The sequence below is a fragment of the Procambarus clarkii genome, chromosome 75, assembly GCF_040958095.1.
Source record: "Procambarus clarkii isolate CNS0578487 chromosome 75, FALCON_Pclarkii_2.0, whole genome shotgun sequence".
Lineage (NCBI taxonomy): Eukaryota > Metazoa > Arthropoda > Malacostraca > Decapoda > Cambaridae > Procambarus > Procambarus clarkii.
In genome coordinates, this window is record NC_091224.1 from 4,231,026 (window position 1) to 4,237,025 (window position 6,000).

Sequence of the window (6,000 nt, forward strand, 5' to 3'; positions counted from 1 at the left end):
AAGGGTTCGAAATTACAGGAGATGAGGTCAAGAGACACATGTTGGATGTGAGAAAGTAGGCCCAGACGGAATATCACCATTGATATTGAAAGAGTGAGCAGAAGCACTTTATTTACCACTCTCCATGGTGTATAGCAGGTCACTGGAAACGGGAGACCTACCAGAAATATGGAAGACGGCTAATGTAGTCCCAATATACAAAAAGGGTGACAGACAAGAGGCACTGAACTACAGGCCAGTGTTCTTAACTTGTATACCATGCAAGGTGATGGAGAAGATCGTGAGGAAAAACCTATTAACACATCAGGAGAGAAGGGGCTTCGTGACAACCCATCAACATGGGTTCAGGGAGGGTAAATCTTGCCTTACAGGCTTGATAGACGAATAAGCTGGAGAAATAGGCAGGAGTAAGTGGTAGGGCGCTCCAGTGGATAAGAGAGTACGTAAACAATAGGAAGCAGAGAGTTACAGTAAGAGGTGAGTATACTCACCTAGTTATGCTTGTGGAGGTTGAGCTCTGGCTCATTGATCCCGCCACTCAACTGTCAATCAACTGATGTACAGATTCCTGAGCCTACTGGGCTCTATCATATCTACATTTGAAACTGTGTATGGAGTTAGCCTCCACCACATCACTGCCTAATGCATATAAAAATAAAACCACCTCTCTACATCTAGAGTAGATGTAGACAATAAAAACCACCTCTCTACATCTAGAGGTCCACTACCCTGAACGTCTTCAGGTTCCTCAACAATTATCTACCATAGTCCTCTACAGCTCTTCCAGGCAGCTACACCATAAAATTTTCCCTGAACAGCAATGACGCTTCACCACTGGTGTCACAGAAGCATGTGAAATTCCACTCCACTGAATCTCCTCACACAGCTCTGGGGTCCTACTCGTCATTGTGAGAACTGCTCTTCCTCAGAGTACACTGCTCCTCCAACCGGCTTGGAGTTTCATCCAGAAACTCCCTCTACTGGGCTTGAAGCTCTCTCAGCAACTCCTTCCTCAGACAAACCTGCAACCCAATGATACGCCAATAAAGATGCTTCCCTACAAACATACAACTAAAATAAACTACACAATAAATGTTTCCACTCGACATCCCTCTGATTCCTGCGTGCCATGAGGGGGACTCCCCTACGTTTGGGCTGATCCATCCTCCGCCCTGCCGGGCTCCTCGCTCTTGAGTTGCCCTCAGGTGCTTTACGAGGGAGGACGCGCCGCTCGTCGCTCCAGCTGGCTCCCTCATCTTTATTCTCTTATTTAGGCTCTCTGCCTTAATAAAATATGTCTAACACATCTGTAAACATTCGCTACAGTCGCTGGGCACACGACCAACTACAGGTAATCACTGTTAACTGGATAAAATGGGCTTACCACAGAGTTTGTTGTACAGAGAACGCCTTGGTCTCAGCCCCTGACGTTGGTGCGCTCCTTAGCCCACAAAATCGTTATTTAAACTGCTCTACAAGGCTCCTCTTCTTCCTGACTCGAGCACTAAGTCGTCCCCAGGCTTCGTACAAGAACGCCTAACTAATTCTCCTCTTGACAGAGCATGTAACCAAAGATTCTTCCTCTGCTACCAGGAGCTTAAATACACTGCATCTTGCTCCCATGACATCCACTACTCGAGTAAGGTTAAGATCCTTGTTATGAGCTTCATACGTTCCTCACAAAATTTCGACATCTCATGTCAGGTCATTTATGTACACAATTATTCACAACCCATGCTTTTAACTATTCTTCAAATTGAATCACGTGTTAACTATACATATATATCCACGTCTATCTCTTTGACCTCTTAGTTAGGTCCGCTCTGTCTGAATAACTCTAAGGGGTAGACTCGTTCAGCTACCTGGGATCCTAACACTATGTAAACAGAAAAAAAGCAGTTTCTCTTATTTTTTACTTAACTTTTACATATTCATCCATGTATTTACACACCTAGTCTCAAACTAAGAGGCTCAAAATACACAAGATAACATTAAGTATGCCATTTAAACGCATTTTCCTTAACTAAAGTAAAGTTGCAGACAATGTTTGCTATATTTGGTACGGTATCAATAAATAAAATAAATAGTTATCCTTTAAAAAAAATCCGTGGCTTGGCTGCTGTTGCACTTTGTCGGCTATTAGGTTGAATCTAGGTGTCTGACAATTTTCAAGTGCAACTCGCATGAGAGGATCGAAATTCAGGATTGCATGTCTTTTCTTTGTCTTCACCAAAACTAAACTAGAGAACCCTTGTTCACACAAATATAATGTTGGCATCTGTACATATATGGCTATTGCCTACTCAACTAGATGCTTGTACTCTGGAATATCAAGGAGGGTAACCCAGAAATCCATGGGATGGCTGAATGTCTTGAAAACTGCTTTTTGTGAATAATCTGGTCGAAGCTCCAAAAGAACATCACAATGATCAGTTCCTTCATCTGTGAAGGGATTAAACATCCACATGTTGGAGGTCAGCTGGTCATTCTCACTGTCTGGGAAATAGAAGTCAAGGTTTTCTTGCATTAGAGTAAGGTGTCTGATAACTAAGTGTGCCATATGTACCTCCAGTGTCTGCTCTGTTGCCTGCATACCATGTTCCCAGCCACATTCTCTCTTAAATGAGTCAAATAATTCTAAATCAGAAAAGCAGCTCTTTTCTACATTGCTTTTCCATTTTTCACCTTCAGTTTAAATGCATTTATCTTACTTACAATTGTAAAAATATCCCCACCTTTGCCTTGCTGACTGATGCTCAGCTTGTTCAGATGATCGAAGATTGAAGTCATCTACGACAATTTTGCCAGCCAGAGCACATCCAGACATTTAACTGCCATGGGGTTTGCTTCCTCAGTAAAGAAAACACATAGCTGCTCTCTCAATGCGAACACTCGATTAAGACCCTTACCCCGAGATAGCCAACGTACTTCAGTATGAAGGAGGAGTTTTGTGAAATTAGCTTCCATATCCTTACACAACTCACGAAACATTCTATGCTTTTTTTTTCATGTGCACAGATATGATTAACCATCTTGACAACATCATCAAGTAAAAGCTCAAAGTCATCTTACTCCTTAGTGTTTCTAGTTTCATTCAGTCGCTTTGCCACTAACGCTTCCCTGTGAATCACGCAGTGAATTGCGATACAATTTGGTGAGACCGCTTGGATTTTCTTTACAACACCAATGATTGCACCGACCACAGCTTTTGCACCATCAGTAGTAACAGACTTGCATTTTGACCAGTCAACTCCCTCTTCAATAAGGAAATCGTGAAGTTTCTGAAAAAGTTGTATACTGTTGTTTCTACGCCCAGCTGGAGGACGCACAAATAATGTTCAACAAAGGTTTTCTCTTCTAAGTCTGGAAACCGACAGTAAACTATCAGCTGTGCTTCTCCTCCTGTCTGTGGTTTCATCCAGTTGAATACCAAACGAAGCGGCTAGACGCAATTTTTTAACAAGCTGTTTCTTCAGGTCATCTGCTAACATCACAGACCGACGACTGATTGTAGTATCAGACAACGGAATTTGCTTCACTTTCTTCACTACATCTTTCCCTCCATGTATAAGGTCAGCTGCTACTTCAAGACAAGGCAGTACAACATTTTCAAGTTCAGTGAATGGCTTTTTTTTCTGAAGAACGGTGTGTGTGATCTTAAGAGGAGCAAGAGTAAGTGCTTTCATGTCAGGGAGCTTAATTTGACTTTTAAAGGTTGACTGTTGCTTCAAGTATGCTTTCAAAGTTGCCTTAAAAAATTGCTTTGATTTGTTATAGTGTTCAGTGTGCTTCGTCTTTAAATGCCGTGTAAGTTTTGAAGGAACAACGTTTCATTACTGTGCGAGGCATTACAAAAGAAGCACTTGCCTCGTGGGAAGGGATTTAAAAGCTTCATGTTCTGGCCGGAAGAATCCAAATACAATGTGCTCATCATTCCACCGTTTTCGTCGTTTTTTATGTGATGAAGATTCATCCTCTTTGGAGCACCAACTGCAACAAGTTTTGCAGGCTCAGGATTGCCATCTATCTTTTAGAAGAACTTTTAAACTGACCTGGCCTGCAAAAGTTGAGCAATAATGTTGAAATCTGGACAATAAACAAGGATGAGATAGTTTTTTGTTATAATAACGCATATTAATTCAAATATAAAATCCGATACCAAACTAATCAAAATGGGAACAACACAGTACTAAAACAAAAGAACTAATGAGAATTAATGTTTAAATAATACTTGATTTAAATATAATTTTGAAATATAATAACAAAACCAATTAGTGCCCCTAAGACTATTAAAGGCCAGTTGTAATAATAATAATAATAATAATAATAATAATAATAATAATTAGTATTACACACAGGAGTTACAAGAGGTGCAGGCTCACTGTCCAACGTGAAGTGAACAAGTTCAGTTACACTGCAGTAATAACTGATATACCAGTCACCACTTCCTGAGTCCATAGTTGGCAGTGCTGACAATTCAGCCAATTGAGAGCGGGAACTCATCCTGTGATTCGTGACAACCATTGGCGAGACAGTTCCTTGCGTGGTTGTACTATCGGGGTCTTGCGAGTAGGCGAGGTGGTAACCTTGATGTTACAATAGGTAAATATGTATTTGTAGTATGTATTTTACGAAATATAGGAGAGAGAGAAAGAGAGAGAGTTTCTTGTATATTATACAGACACGTGCAGGTGAGGATCTCATCCACCCAGCAGTCCACCCCTAGACAGCTGTCCACCCCTCACTTAATCTCATCCATTATAAGGTGGACTGTCCACCAAGGTTGAATAGCGCTGTTATACACCATGGCGAGTGGCAAACACAATGCTTCTGCTCCTTCCTTCAGTATCCAAGGGTAGATTCCATCTGGGCCTATAGCCTTAGACACATCCAAATCTAGCAACAGTTCCCTTACTTCCCCACTGGCACTCTCAAACTCTTCTAGTGGGTCCTGGTTAACTATTCCTTCTCTTCTCTCTGGAACTTCTCCTTATTCTAATGTGAAGACCTCCTGGATTTCTTATTTAGTTCCTCACACACTTCCTTGTCATCTGTAGTGACTGTCTGCCCCTATTCTCAATTTCATTACCTGTTCCTTTATTGTCTTTTTCTCCTGATGTGGCTGTGCAGCAATTTAGGCTGAGTCTTTGCCTTGCTTGCGATGTCATTTTCATATTGCTTTCTGCCTCTCTTCTCAACCTGTCATACTCATTCCTGGCACTCTGGTATCTTTCTCTGCTCTCAAGTGTCCTGTTATTTCTATAGTTTCTCCATGCCCTTTTACTTTTCTGCTTGGCTAGCCTGCATCTCTGATTAAACCATGGGTTTCTCCTCTTCATTTCATTGTTTTCCTTTTGGACTGGGACAAACTTGTCTGCGGCCTCCTTACACGTCTGCGTGATGTAGTCCATCATGTCTTGGGGCCGTCTTTCCCCTGAGCTCTGTTGCCCATGTTATATCTGTTAGGAATTTTCTTATCTCCTCATAGTTTCCCTTTCTTTTGTTTTCGGTACCCCTCCTCGAGTTCATTAACCCTTCTTCAACCAGATCAATACACTATGGGCGCTCATTCCTACTGGGGCCTCAAAACCGATTTCCCTTATGTCGGAGTCGTTCAGAGTGAACACTAGATCAAATCTTGCTGGTTCATCATTCCTCTCATTCTTGTGGGTTACCTGACATGTTGGCTTAAAAAATTTCTTGTCGCCACCTCCAATAGTTTAGCCTTCCATGTATATTCATCTCCATGCGGTTCCTTGTTCTCCCAGTCTATCCTTCCATGATTGAAGTCCCCCATGATGAGCAGATGGGATCTATTTCTGCAGGCAGTAGAGGCTGCCCTCTCTATTATTGTGTTAACTTCCATGTTGTTGTCATACTCTTGCCTGGGTCTTCTGTCATTTGGTGGAGGGTTAAATATCACTGCTACTACTACTTTTGGTCCTCCCATTGTTATGGTGCCTGTTATGTTGTCTCTGAATCCCTCACAACCCGGGATAA